This window comes from Polyodon spathula, chromosome 32, assembly GCF_017654505.1.
Source record: "Polyodon spathula isolate WHYD16114869_AA chromosome 32, ASM1765450v1, whole genome shotgun sequence".
Classification (NCBI taxonomy): Eukaryota; Metazoa; Chordata; class Actinopteri; order Acipenseriformes; family Polyodontidae; genus Polyodon; species Polyodon spathula.
This window is the reverse complement of record NC_054565.1, coordinates 6,110,995-6,125,347: the sequence shown is the minus strand read 5'-3', so window position 1 is coordinate 6,125,347 and position 14,353 is coordinate 6,110,995. Positions and strand designations below refer to the sequence as shown.

The 14,353-nt window shown below is 42.0% G+C and overlaps 1 long non-coding RNA gene across 1 annotated transcript; it reads right to left on the bottom strand.

The window, feature by feature from the left end:
- Positions 1-6: 6 nt before the first annotated feature.
- Positions 7-9,238, bottom strand: LOC121303415. Its single transcript, XR_005947791.1, has 3 exons — positions 8,903-9,238; positions 2,445-2,530; positions 7-97 (listed from the first exon to the last, which is right to left on the bottom strand). It is a non-coding gene; the product is annotated as an uncharacterized LOC121303415 (long non-coding RNA).
- Between the last annotated feature and the right edge of the window lie 5,115 nt (positions 9,239-14,353).

Genomic DNA, 14,353 nt, shown 5'->3' with positions numbered 1-14,353 from the left:
ACAGACAGAGACTTACTTTCGAAGTCCAGGAAAAAATGAGGACAGTTTTCTAAATCCTTGCCAAGGACCTTAATGAGGTTCCCCATGGCCAGCAAACCTGGGCAGGAGATATAAGACAAACACAATGCAATAGAATACAATACAATGCAATGCAATAGAATAGAATACAGCGCAATGCAATAGAATACAGTGCAGTGCAATAGAATATAGTGCAATGCAATAGAATACAGCACAATGCAATAGAATACAGTGCAATGCAATAGCATACAGTGCAATGCTATAGCATACAGTGTAATGCACTACAGTAGAATACAGTGCGATACATTGCCATTCCCCCAGATATAGCGCCTTTCAAATAATGCACAGCAAGCCCCGTAATAAATGATCACAGACCAGATAGAGCCTGAACCTGATGTGTGAGTGAGATGCAACGGGCCATACTTTCAAAGCGTTTACTCCAGTCTTTAATGAACTCTTATATTTTGAGAGGTCAAACTTCTGTTCATTTTACAGAACTAGGATCCAAACAACTAAGCCACGTAACCCAGGCCCTCTTCAGCACTCTCAAGGTGCTTTGTTTCTCAGGGTGTAGAACATTAACATTATTTTTAAAATATTTTAAATTCAAGTTAATTAAAGAATGGAGGAAACTCTTTATACGGTGGTAGACTTTTCTAAAGGGACACTGAAGCGACACGCAGCGACCAAACAAGGTGGTGATTCAGCGCTCTACACTGAACCCTGTTTCACTTTCAACTGCGGTACAGGAAACGCGAGGCACAGCAACGCCACTCTCGCTGTGAGACACAATTTCTCTGTGCCCTTAACAGTAAAGAGAGCGGACCCCCTGATCTCGTCTGCTAGCAAGCCTAGTTTCCACTAGCTTTTGAGAACTCGTACAGTTCTCTGCTCCTACCTTTTATTTTCATTTTCAAGAGGCAGTTTTGAGACATTATTGAAGTTTCAATAGTCCTGAATCAATAAGCCTAGTGACTGTTCACTACATCCTTCCATTCTAGCAAACACAGTGGACCTTACTCTCCACCAATCATCTGTCGTCTCTGACCCATAGCGTTGCAGCTGCCCTCATCTCTCGGTACTGCACTGGAGCACTGGATCGTAGTACCAGTATCTCCTTCGTCAGTGAAGATCAACACGAAATGCACTGCATTAGCTATTGCACTTGCCTACCTCCAGCCATTACAGTTTCATCTGGAAATCCATTCGGGGGTACTGGATAATTTAATAAGTACAGTACCGCAAAGTGCTGTGAGATACTGTGACGCACGAACAAGCGTTATTATAAAGTGTATATTCGATTCTCTCGGAGTGGAGGGATATCCAGAAAGGAACTCGATTAAACCTGAGCTGTAATGATACAAGACATCTCTGGTGCCGTCTCCGTTAACCGCAACAAATAAGAGCCAGGTTCCTCCACATTGTCTAATGCACATTCCGAACTGGCCTGTTTTCAGCCCAGCGAAGGTTCTGTTTTAAACATTTCAGCAGAAGCTTCACAGTGGAACTGCACTTCCAGTTTAAACACAAGGAAAGAGGAGACTCCTTAACTCGAGGAGCGGGGCGCTTGTTTTCTGTTTCCTGGTTTGACTGTTTTTCTGTTTTTTTATTAACAGAACGCACACACAACCCCGCCTACAAAAGACAGAAATAATTATAATATATATAGATATATTTTACCGTGGATGCACCTGTCGTTCAGCTTTCCTGGCACTTTGTAATTCTGTATTTCCTGTGTAATGTATCTCCGAACAGGTGGAAATATGGGTCTTCTTGCACCGTGCAGCGAGACAGCATATAATAATTTAGCTTCAGCGCTCTCGTCAGCAACCCAGAAAACGCCGGCCTCGCTCTCTGAGCTTCTCTTTTTTGTCTGGAGTCTATTTTTGCAGGGCTTGCGCTGAGTTAGCGAGTGTTGCTTTTTTTGAGTTAAAAAAAAAAAAAAAAACGTCGCTGTTGTGGACAGTAAGCACCCGCTTCATATGTTCAGTTCTGAATCACTTGTTTTTTTTTCGGATGTATCGACGTAACATCCAAGTTCCTCAAAAACGAACATCTAGTTCTCTTTTACTGTGTGTGTGTGTGTGTGTGTGTGTGTGTGTGTGTGTGTGTGTGTGTGTGTGTGTGTGTTTTGAAATATAAAAGTACTGCAATTACCGGGATGCTGTATCTTTCATGAGATACAAAACACACCGTGATTAATACTGTGCAACAAACAAAAACAATGTAACTATATAATAACTGCTTTTGTAATTCCTGTGAATGAACCCATGCTTAACGAAGCTTTAACAAAATGCTTTACACTACGCCAAAAAAAACAAAACAAAAACACTTTGAGAGTCATGCTAGGAGTTTTCACTTTCCATGGATCAAGCAATGCCGTTTTCGATTGAGCTGATAGGCAGCGCAGCGCGCACAGCGGTTACCTTGCTCTCGAATCCTCAAGGACCTCTTCACTGCGTCAACCAGGGCTGTCCGCTCTTTATAAATCACTGCATCAGCTCCGCAAGACCTAGAGAGAGAGAGAGAGAGAGAGAGAGAGAGAGAGAGAGAGAAATGTGTGAGACTAAAAATAGAGCGGGGTTACAGATAGAGCCAGTCAATCTGAAGCAAGCTCAGGGATGGAGAGAGGAAAGGGTGACCCTGCCACACTTCATGATACCCCTATGAGATTAATCTGATTCCATCCCAGTGCATTAACCCTGAAGAAACCGTAGAGCAGAGTACATTGATCAGCCCTTCTAAGAGTTTACCGCAGTAAATCTGCATGGTCATTTTGCACTTTTCCTATGATTATACTGTGAATTTACCGTGGCTTCCAAAGTAGAGACATGGAGAGGAATATTGAAAAACATGGTTTGCCATGTATTTAACATGCTTTACCATATCTCTCTGGGCTTCACAATGCTAAGCTGTGCTTCAGCACGCTTTCACTATGCTTTATTAGATTTCGTTATGATTTTACTATGAGAAACTTTTAGAATGGGAAGAAAGGGTTTTAGCATTAGATCAATAACACATCAAAATGTGAAAATGACATCCTTTCAGAAATTATACTGTACTGCAGTTAGCAAGTCAGCGCACACATACACACACACACACACACACACACCGTACTGTCCAGGGCACTGAGCTCACAAGTCTCTGCGAGGGTGTGTTTCCTGTGGCCTGTATGGCAGAGAAGGTCAGCCTGATTATATTTCCACTGCAGGATCAGAGCTCTGAGACCGACCTATCGGTGGAAAAAGCAAACACACTACAAAGCTTGCTTTAGTTTATTTATGATTTGTATTTGAAACTCAACTCTTTGAAACCGCGAGCTAAACATATATATGGGCTCAATGGTTTTCATAACACTTGAATGTGACCTTTATTTGTCAGTATTCTGTAAACCACAGTCCTTTTCCACCTACTTTTCTTTGCATGTGTTTAACAAGATTAATAGCCTGTTAAACTCCTATTCCAATCACAGAACCCCTCCCCCAAGTTTTTAAAAAGGGTGACTTTTTCATACTAACGGTTTCACTAAAGCAATGCCGGTTGGAGATTGGTTGAATCAAACCAAAGGGTTTCTCTTAAAAGGCTTCTAAGAAAATGGAACAGGGATGAGTCTGTCTCTCACGCAGTTACATCTCATCAGTGCTAAACAGGCCCTGTGGAGCTTTTATCACCGTTAAGGAAGTCAATTTTACAAAATGCCCAGGAGCAATAACTTAGCACAGCTCATCAAGGAGACTCCCGTCCCAACAAGCACCCCTGTGTCACTGCCTCTCCTTCCCTCCCACTCTCCTCATTTATTTATCTGAAGATATACATTGTTGTGTAAAGGGGCTGGTGCGTCTTTGCAGATATCTCCTCTGTCCCCCTCTTCCTCGTACCTCCTTCCATCTCCCCCTCTTTCTCTTCCCTCTTTCTCCACTCCATCTCCCTACTCTCTCCCCTATCCCTCTCACCTGTTTCCTCTCTCACTATCTTTCTCTCTGTATCCCTCTTGTGCTCTCGCTCTCTCCTGTCTCTTCCCCTCTGCTTCACCCGTCCTATCTCCCTCTGTCTGCGGCGTGCATTCTGTTGTGATAGATCGCTCAAGTGATGCTGAGAAGAGCCTGTGTTTCCCCACTCCCTCCCTCGTTTAGCTCAAGCCATCAAAGAAAGTGTCTGTCTGATCTGCTCACAACATTCACTTGATGGAGCATCGCATTTGAGGACTAAATAATCCCACCCCTGCCACCAGGGAATTGAGAGCAAACACTGCTTCTACACAGGGGGCTTAGAGTAGAGAGCTATCCTGCAACCAAGTATAGAGCCAAACCATAACTTAGTGATACAACGAAATAAAGCAGCAACCCCACCGAGATTCAATCAATGCAGCATGTGCCATGTGTCCCTGTTCTACAGTGCTATTCAATCAAACTTCCCACATGCGCTGTAAATATATACCTTTACTCAAGAGCTCATAGAATGCTTAGGCAGCAAGCAATGATGCAATCAGGGGAAACCCATCCAGTGCGCATGAATTTGAATTGAATGGCGTCTTTCAATTGATCTTAGCGTTGGTGGGTCTAAATGCTGCCGCTGTAAATGAGTAAATCGATATCCCTAACATTCTAACATTATGTGTCACTTAAGCTTGCTTTAGTCTGTCACAGTCACCTGTGACTATCGAATTCCCTCGTGGTCTGGGGAGCTCAATGGGTCCAATAATACTGGGGGAGCTCAGTGGGTCCATACGTGGCTCCAATCCATCGTGATCAAAATGAGGTTAATTTCATAGAGGCTGCTGACTTAACACAACTCATCTCAGCAAACTCACCCCCAAAGGGTTAAAACACCACCAAACTGTGAGCTGCAACACAAGACACCAGCGATGATCACTGCAGCGGCTCTCCATTGGGTTTTGCTCTAATCATTTCAGGTCTGCAAGCAAAGATGTAACCGAGGGGGGATATTTTCTGAATTCAGCAAATCAACGCTCAGCAGTTTTACGTTCATGCACAGCGGATTGGAATACAGCTGACAGTGAGTGCAGTCCATGCATACATTGGGTGTGACGCTGTCAGAACCAGCTAGACTTAAAGATGCCTTTCAAATGCAATGCTACAGCTTAATTAAAAACAGCAGTGCTGTTGCATGCATGCAGAGAATATGTGAGGGTTGTAAGTGGGCAAAGCAAACCTGAGTGACGCAGTTATAAAGAGGGTCAGCAGCACTCGAGTGATCTGCACTGCCTACCTGCGTTGCACACTGCTAGGCAACAGCAGACCATTGTGCATGGAAATGTGCTACACTAAGAGGTGAGTCGTTACATTAATAGGCTTGCAATCAGACCTGACTGCATTTTGCTTTAGAATAGGAAATCTAGGGCAACTAACGTCATTTTTTTTTCTCCCAAATGCTCTCCAATGACAATTCCGACAGCGATACTACAGTGGCTGTACTAAAGAGAAACGGCAGCACGTTTGGGCTGCTACAGTGCTATTGGTGTGCCAATGGGATCACAATGGTGTGAACCCACTGGAAATCCATTGCAGTACTGTGGGACCATGTCATTAACAGACAGCGTGCTACTGGAAAAGACAACCTCAAAACATCAGGCAGGGATTAGCAACAAACAGGGTTTATCACTCCTGCTAACTAGACCAGGACTGAGATAAGCTGATGACCTGGGCTGCCCTGGGTTTCTGAGGAGGATCCGAGCTATCAATGCGCCTGGATTACCTGAGAGACAGTGATGTGATCTGATCTCACTATATACAGTATTGTGTGTTGTTCTTATTCCTTTGACCTTCCCAGGTGCCCACATGGAAATCTCTGTGCGACAGTGGCGCGAAACACATAGGGGTATCAAGAACCATCAATATGAGCATCTTTTAAGAACGCTGTCGGCATGGATTCTAAAGCCACCCGTGCTTACTTGACAAGAATGGCGCAGAATCCGAATGAATTCCAATGGGATGCTATATGAATACTAGGAAGGGTGTAACTCAATAGCTTGGCTTAAAGAGTTCATTTAGTTCTGAGTGGCTCAGTATTGAGTTTCAATAATGCAACTGCATAATCATGCAAATTGAGGATGGGTTTATGCTGGGATATACCCAGTTTACTGTGAAAGTGCAGTTCCATATCCTGGCCTATGCCTGAGTATTAGCGATAGGGGTGATATGAGTCACTATACTGTATCCAATTCTATAGAGCAGGAGGCACCAACAGATTTGAAAGACTCACAATGCTGTCTATCGGGTGGGAATGAAATTTGGAAGTCAGCACTGCACAGCTCTCAATAAAATTGCAAAAAGCAACCCATAGCCCTTTGTTTTTTCTCCACTTGCTGCAGTCCTATTTTGCTTTTAGACAGCGTTTCTCATGAGTAATCTGATGACAAAGATATTAGGTCTGCTACAGGATGTGGAAATAGAAACACGACACACCAAATCTATAAGGGGCCACGGGGATTTTTGAGGAGCAATGCAGTAGGAGGGCTAATGTAAAGCCCGCGACACATATATACTGTGTAATGTATATAATCTGTGCATTCAGGCAGTGTAAGAGAAATCCAGTACTGCAGCTGTACTCACACCAGCTTACTGTGCATTAAGAGAGAGCTCCAGCGTAGCCTGACACTTAACAGTTCAAGATCCAGCATCATAAAAAAGCCATTAAAAGAAACAACCCAATCTATTATATTTGCTGCAATGTTTCCATAAGCTACTGTACAATATATCCTCTTTCTCTGGGCCCTACCCCTTGATTTGCAAAGCATTGCAAATCAAGGGCATTATCGCTGGGATCATTTTCCGAAAACCCTAATACGGTTCCGCCACCCCCTCCCATCTATAACAAACATCTATTGACTGAGAACATTCTAAATTCTGAATTCTCCATTCCTAATTCCGCTCTCCTCGCTGCAGATTTCCAAAGGTAAGCTAATCTCAAGGTTATGAGAGACAAGGTTGGTAACAGAGCCCCCCCCCCCCTTCACATGTGCCTTTCACTGGAGAATCAGTGTCACCATCATTATGCAAGCAGTAGAGTGACATTAACGCATGGTTGCAAAATAAAGAAACCATCAATGAACAATCTGGTCAAATCCAGGGGTGCCACATCACTGATATCCAGAGGAAAAAAAACCTGCAGTCAACAAGAATGTCATTGGGGACATCTTACTGATATTTGCAGGTTTCTACAGACCAGCGTGTATTTGTAATAACTGGCCCTCTCTTCATATCTATTTAGAGATCTGTTCAGTCTATTCCTCCATGCATATTCGGACAAACAGAAGGACAGGAAGTAGACAGAAAGACTTGCAGATTTCCAAAGCTCGCATCATCAAAAACAACCAATAAGAAGCCGTCCGTAAAAAATTCCAAAAAGGAGTGTCCTAGCAACAGAGCCCCAGATGTCTATTCAATCAGATATAACCTCCAACCCCACTGGGTATTTTATTCAAGATATTCTATTAGACATCCTTGATTTAGGGACTTGGAGGGGGTAGCAGCAGAAATTAGGGGCTACGCTATGACCGTCTCCACCCCCCTCCAAAAACATTTCACCTGAGATTCCCAAGTTTAATCTGATCACTAGTATGCAAATACTTGATATGTGTTATTGATGACTGCCAGACCCTTAGAAACCCTCTGAACTGCAGGGATTACAGATGAAAGCCTGTGAGAAATATGCTGGGATTAATCCCTAAAGCTTGCTTTCTTGCCAGCCAGCTTGCTGCACCCACTCTGCTTGTTCACACAATGCAGAGCCTTTATATTCACTGGGTAGATGCTGAATCTTACACCCTCAGCCATGGTGCTGCCGACTGTATCACCCAGCCCTCCTTGCTGATTCTTTCAATCTCCCTGCTGTTTAAACTTCATGCAGCAAGGTGTTTATATCATTCATTCATTCATTCATTCATTCATTCATTCATTCATTCAGCCGGTCAGGGATTTGCTTTTTTGGTTGTTTCTTTTTTCAGGGTGCCCTATTGTTTTCATGTTACTGCATGGTAAAATCACACTCATGCACACACACACATACACATGCATTGATTTACACACGTATTACACACACACACACACACACACACATTGGCACGCATATCCATACATGGCTTGCTATAGTGTAACCCAATTGTACTGTACTGTCCTGTATTTCAATATGTTTCAATGTAAGCTAAAGGAGTACGTGTGCATTAAGCTGAAAAAACATATATACTCAAAACAACAACAAATGGGTTAATTGAATTATTGCAATATAATGTTTAAGGAAAATAGATACAGTATTCATGCACAACTGGTAAAGCAGCATCTTAAAATTGCATTCTGCAGAAATTAGCTAGATAGCCACTTAATCAATTGCTGCATTTGTTGAGCAGTTGTATAAGACACCATACCAGTATATCTTAAACCAATGACTAAAATATGACCTTTGCAAAAGATAAAGGCTGTGTTACTGATCCCAGCATCTATATTTATTTAACATCAAATGCAAAGCTTTTGGATGTAAAGATGGCTAGAAAGAATATGCAACACTGGCTTTTCAGATCAAGGGATGCATCTGAAGAATATGCAAAGAATACAGTCTCAGTTTTCATTCTGCTGCTTTCAGCCTCTCCCCCTGTAGCCTGGATGCTTGCACACGACACCCCTGTGCGAATGCTTGTGCTTATTGCTTCCGATGAGAACGCTATCACATCCTCAGCAACCCTCCCCAGCACACTACAGCCATCCGCCCTCATCCAAGAGCCATCAACAAACAGCAGAGCAAAATCCAGCAGAAAAACAAAGCATCTAGACCCAAACACCCACACGGGGAACAAATGAATGAATAGAGACAAGAAAGAAAAAAAGAAAGAAAGAAAGAAAGAATTTCATGTGTTGTTGTTGGTACTCACAGATGAATTTGTGCTCACTCAAAAAACAGACTCCCTGTTCCTCAGTCCTCTTCTAGTATAAGACTTGCTGTATTTATTATTGTTTGCACCGGGTGGAAAAATAAAAGGAATGGGGGAAAAAGAGGAGAGAAACCTCGACCTGTTTATCCAAGTGACCCAGATTGAGTAGATCACCCAATGGCTGCTCCTGCTAGCTCACACACCGTCTCTCTCTCTCTCTCTCTCTCTCTCTCTCTCTCTCTCCCTCGCTCTGTAACTCTGCTCAAGACAGTCCTAGCCCAACAGCTGCCGTGTTGTGTGAAATAAAATGAGTGTTCTTCTTTCCCTCACAAAGACCCCCCCCCCCCCCCCCCCGAACAACAACTGACGTCTCAAATGAGGTTGCTGGGGACGGGGGACGTGCAGGGGGTGGGGGCAGGGTTAACCCTTGCGCTGCTGGCTGGCTCCAGTTCATGAATATCAGCAGGTGTCTGTATGCAGTAGTATGAGGTGTGAGTGTAGCCTCTAGCTGTTACCAGAGGAGATGGCTGTCTTTTGTTTTAACTGCATGGCCTCAGTCGATGTTAAGGGCTTGCAAATCTTTCTTTTAGTCATTGGGCTAGTTCATCAGCCTCAGCACAGGAATGGTCTGGCTGCCCCGCTGCAAGTTGTCAGCGGTTCATTAGTTCCTGTTCAAACTTCTTTTATTTTAATGTGTGACGGCAGCCCAGACTAAGAGATTAAACAAATATTGTTTTCTTTTAATGAATCACGGATTATATAGCATGACTCTAAATGTGCTTTTTTTTTTTAGCAATTCTTACCTAACTTCTAAAAGAAAAAACAACCACATCAACTAGCGGAAATGTTTTACTTACTCATGCTGAACAATTACAGCGTAATCCTGTACTGAAAACAAAGATCACAAATCCACCAGGTATCAGAGTAACAGCTACTCTGTCGAAATGTATACGGGGGGGGGTTTAATGTCAAAGTCCTGTTCGTTTGTTTTGGTATTGACCCCTGGGGGGGGGTGTTGAGGGGGGGGTGTAGAGCACTGATTGGGGGTTGAGCTGCTTAGACTGTCTTGTAATTTCATTGCAATTTAATTAAATACCCCTTCCCATATATTAATCATATTATAATCATCACTGAATGTCTGATTGATGTACGTTTGACTGCTTTGTCTTACACTTGATTAGACCGGCAGTCACTTCCAGTAACCTCTCAGTGAATACAGTGGTGGTGCTGAGTGAAAAGCAGTCTTGCTTGATCAGCTTGGACTGACACGCAGTTTCCTATTGAATTCGCATGCGGTAAACACTGACTCCACGACCACACTTACTCACATTAAATCCAGTGATTACATACAGTAAATAAGAAGAATTTGACAGTGTATTTAAAGGGTCCGGCAGCTGTATGAATATTATCGTGTGTGTGTGAAAAACAAACAAAAGAAGAAAGAAAAACACTCAAACAAACTAAAAGCATCAGAGGGATGTTCGATTTGCTGACTGTACGTGAGGCGCTAGCTACCCCAGCATAAAAAGAGGAAAGAGTCCACACACACTCATACTGTGGAGAGCAGGCCTGGCCACTCTGTTACAGTACCGTTTCCATAAAACAGCAAGTCTGCTTTATAACTGTTATATGCACAGGGTTTAAATAAGGAAACAGGCTCTATTTATAACTTTGCGCAGGATTCTCAAAACCATTTACTCCAAAATAAACATCAGAGAAATTTTAAAATAAAAATAAAAACAACTTAAGACTACTTACAAGTTCCTAAATGAAATGTCTTAGTTGTTTGTTTCTTTAAAAAAAAAAATAAAAAACTAAAAAAATCTTAATCAATGAAATGATAAACATTCTGGGTAGATGCGTTTCGACTCGGTGTCATCATTCAGTGTTTAATGATCCTCAGGTTAAACTTTGGAAAATGAGAATAAACTTCTCATCATGCAGAAACAGCAGAAATTGAGGAGAAGGGAGGTGAAAAAAACACATTAATAAACCTCGAGAAGTCCTTTAAGAAGCTTTGCCATAGTACTTAATAATAACCAGAAACGACAACATCGTCATACAGAAGACACTTAACAGGATATTAAACAGGTAAGGAATTCAATATTGGGACAGTGTGCTTTAGCTGAGGGGTCCTATCCTATTTAACTGGCAGAAGTAAACAGGCACACTGTTCAATATTCAGATGGATCATTACAGCTACAGCTGATCTGATAGGAGTTCAGTAGGTCATTGTATTCTAAGTGAGACCGTGCTTTCTCTGATTGTGGCTCACTGTTTTACCAGATCTCCTTGGAAATAGAGTTGATAATCTCAAGGCATTTTTTTTGTTGTTATCCTCGTTAAATAAATAAATGCTGCTGAATAGAATAGAAAAGGGCTTGGCTCATTTACAACACTGATCATTCGCACCCCTCCCCCAGTCAGTGCATTCGCACCCCTCCCCCAGTCAGTGCCAAAACAAAGGGAGTAGACCCCCCACACACACACACAAACAGGGGCAAGACCACCACACCACAAAAAATACAACGTTACACGCTCCTATGTGTTGCTAGATCTGTTTAAATAACAGTACCTGTCATTTTTCTTATAATTTAAAGTCTGTTTTAAAGCTCTTTTCAAAGTGGCCGCTCTAGTGCACTGACAGTGTCAGGATTGTTGGCCACATTGTCAAACAGGCAACACAACAATAACAATCCATGACACAGAACAGAAAAGCCAAAGCCCTTGTTGTTGTGGGTTTTTTTTTTTTAAATCGCTCTTCCTGCAGTGATTTAGAGGACAGATCTCAAACCCCAGTGCACTAGAGCGGACATGTGAAAAGAGCTTTTCAAATAATACGTGTAAGACGTTGTCAGGATATGTTAACAATGAATTACAGGTACATTATTTCAACAGTTGTCGCAACACGTGGAACTAATATAAAGACCTCGATATGATACTGTAGGTATTGTAGCCATAACTATAAGGCACCCAATAGTGGTTTATTCATACTGAAACAAACTTTTATACATTCAACAGCAGTTTAGTACAGTATTTCAATATAAGATGTTTAAAGACACCCAATCTATTTTTAAAATAAACAAATTAAACTCTTTTGCAAGTTTGTTTTCTTAGACTACTAAGAAAAGCCTCCAGTCAAAATATTTGTCAGAGGATTTTGACTAGTTTCTGTGAATAAAACAATCTGCCGACCCCAGAGAGAGGCACCTACTTGTTGTCTTCCCATAAACATCACAGGCCTGTTGGTGATGTTCAGAAGACTGACCTCTGACCCTCTTAGGGGAAGTTGACAACACCTCAGGCTAAGCACACTTCCTCCTTGTACCAAGGTGATCACCTGACCCATAATCCAAACCCCAGTGTGTCCAGATCTTCTCCTTCTGGCTTTTTGAAAGATGTTTTACAGAAGTACACTAACAGTTTGCCAGAAGTAATCCTATAAAAACAGAAGATTATTTCAACTTCGACACAATACCAAGAAGATACTGTGGTGCCAGACTGCAGTTTCCAGTCTGCTTGCGTGTGAAATTAGCACTTTTGAATCCCCCTTCAGGAACTTTGCAGAACACATTTTGGCTTTGAGCACTACTATAGAAAGCTAGGTGTTGTGGTTCGATGGTAGAACATTTCCAAGTTCTAATTCAATAGCAATATTTTAATGCTAATATTCATATCCGTTTGTGATATGATATGTAATGGAAGTGGTCCAGTAATCGATATTGTAAAGTTCTGGAAAGAAGATAGATAGAAATCTCAAACATGTCTTATCTCTAAGAACAGATCGTACAACAGAGTGGAACCGTTAACCTGTCCCCCCTGCAACGCTCTGCCCCCACTGGATGGTACCACATTTGTTCAATGTGATATTTCACACATTCACTAGGGGCGGTGTTGCAGAGGGGGCAGCTTTATGGTTACACTCTGGTGTGCCAGATGTACTTTTAGAGTTATTAAAATATAATTAGTATGATTTATAAGTAAACAATATTTCAAGCTCAATCCTCACATGAATTAATAGTAAATAAGCATTTTATTTATCTCCACCAACAGGAGGAAGTAATAAATGCATCCTTAAGTCATTAAGGAAATATGTGCACAGATAATTATATTTGAATTGTGAGGAGTTTATTTTAACAAAGCAAAGATTCGTAAATCTAAACGCTCTCTCTTAGCAAACAAACACATACCAGAGAAATCTGCTTCTCTTAAAAAAAAAACAACAAAAAAACCTTCTTTCAGTCTTGTGACTGCGTTTCTACCACAGAAACAGTCCTTGAGCAAGTGCCACCCTGTTTCCAATTCACTCGACTACAGTCCGACCCAACAGAAATACGTGATGCGGTGTGACTTAACAGAATATAACATTCACTGTTTCAGAGAAGTTTACTCTCTCTTCTTTTTTTTAAATAAATACCTTTTGTGATGTCTGGCGAGGAGGGATCGCTTGCAGTTGTCTTGTCAAAAAATAAGGCTACTGAGCACTTGAAATGAAGAAGTTCCTCTTTCATTTTCACTGGCTGCTCTGTTACTGTTGAATGGGTTTGTATATGCCACGCGCGCACACACACACACACACACACACACACACACACACACACACACACACACACACACACACACACACACACACACACACACACACACACACACACACACACACATACTCTTTTGTAACAGTATCTTTCTGCAGACATTCCCTGTCGTTAATGATATTTGGCTCAGCTGGGGACCTAACAGTGTTGCACTGGCCCTCACGCTCCCAGATGTTGGTTGGGGTTAAATTAGCTCTATAGCCCAGTAGCTTGTCTAGCTCCATGGTGTAAAATGGCATTCACCCACTGGCCCACTGGCACAGTCTAAACTGGGGACAAAAACGGTGTAAGGCAGCTGGACTCTCAAACTATATAAAAACAAACAGTCCCTTCACAGCGCTTGCTAGCGCTTGCTAATTATTTGTCAGGTGTATTTTTGCTCTAACTTTTAGTAAAAAATGTTTTTAACGGCTCGATGTGGTTCAGTGTCTCACTAAACCAGAAGAGGAAGGGGGGGGGGGGGGGGTCAGTTGTGTATATTAATAACTAATCGAGACAGGAAGCACGAAGGCTACTACCAGCACTTTGCAGAATGAGTGGTGAACGATTTGCTATAGTAAAGTTTAAGCAGCACCCTCCCAGAACTATCTTTAAAAGGCATGCTTCACATTTTTTACTTTCCTTTTGTTTTACTCCACACTTCAATATAATTGTTTGGATTTCTCACCCATAGCTTCAAACATTCGCTCCACCGGAAATTCGAAAAAAGAAATTCAAGCAGGAAAAAAAAAAAAAAAGTGTTTCAGCTGGTGCCTTCAACAGTGTACAGAGAAAGTCTATATAAAGGTGGCACAGGAAATCTTGCTGCTGTTTGTTACTGTGCACGCTTGGACTGTCTCTAATGTACATTGCTACG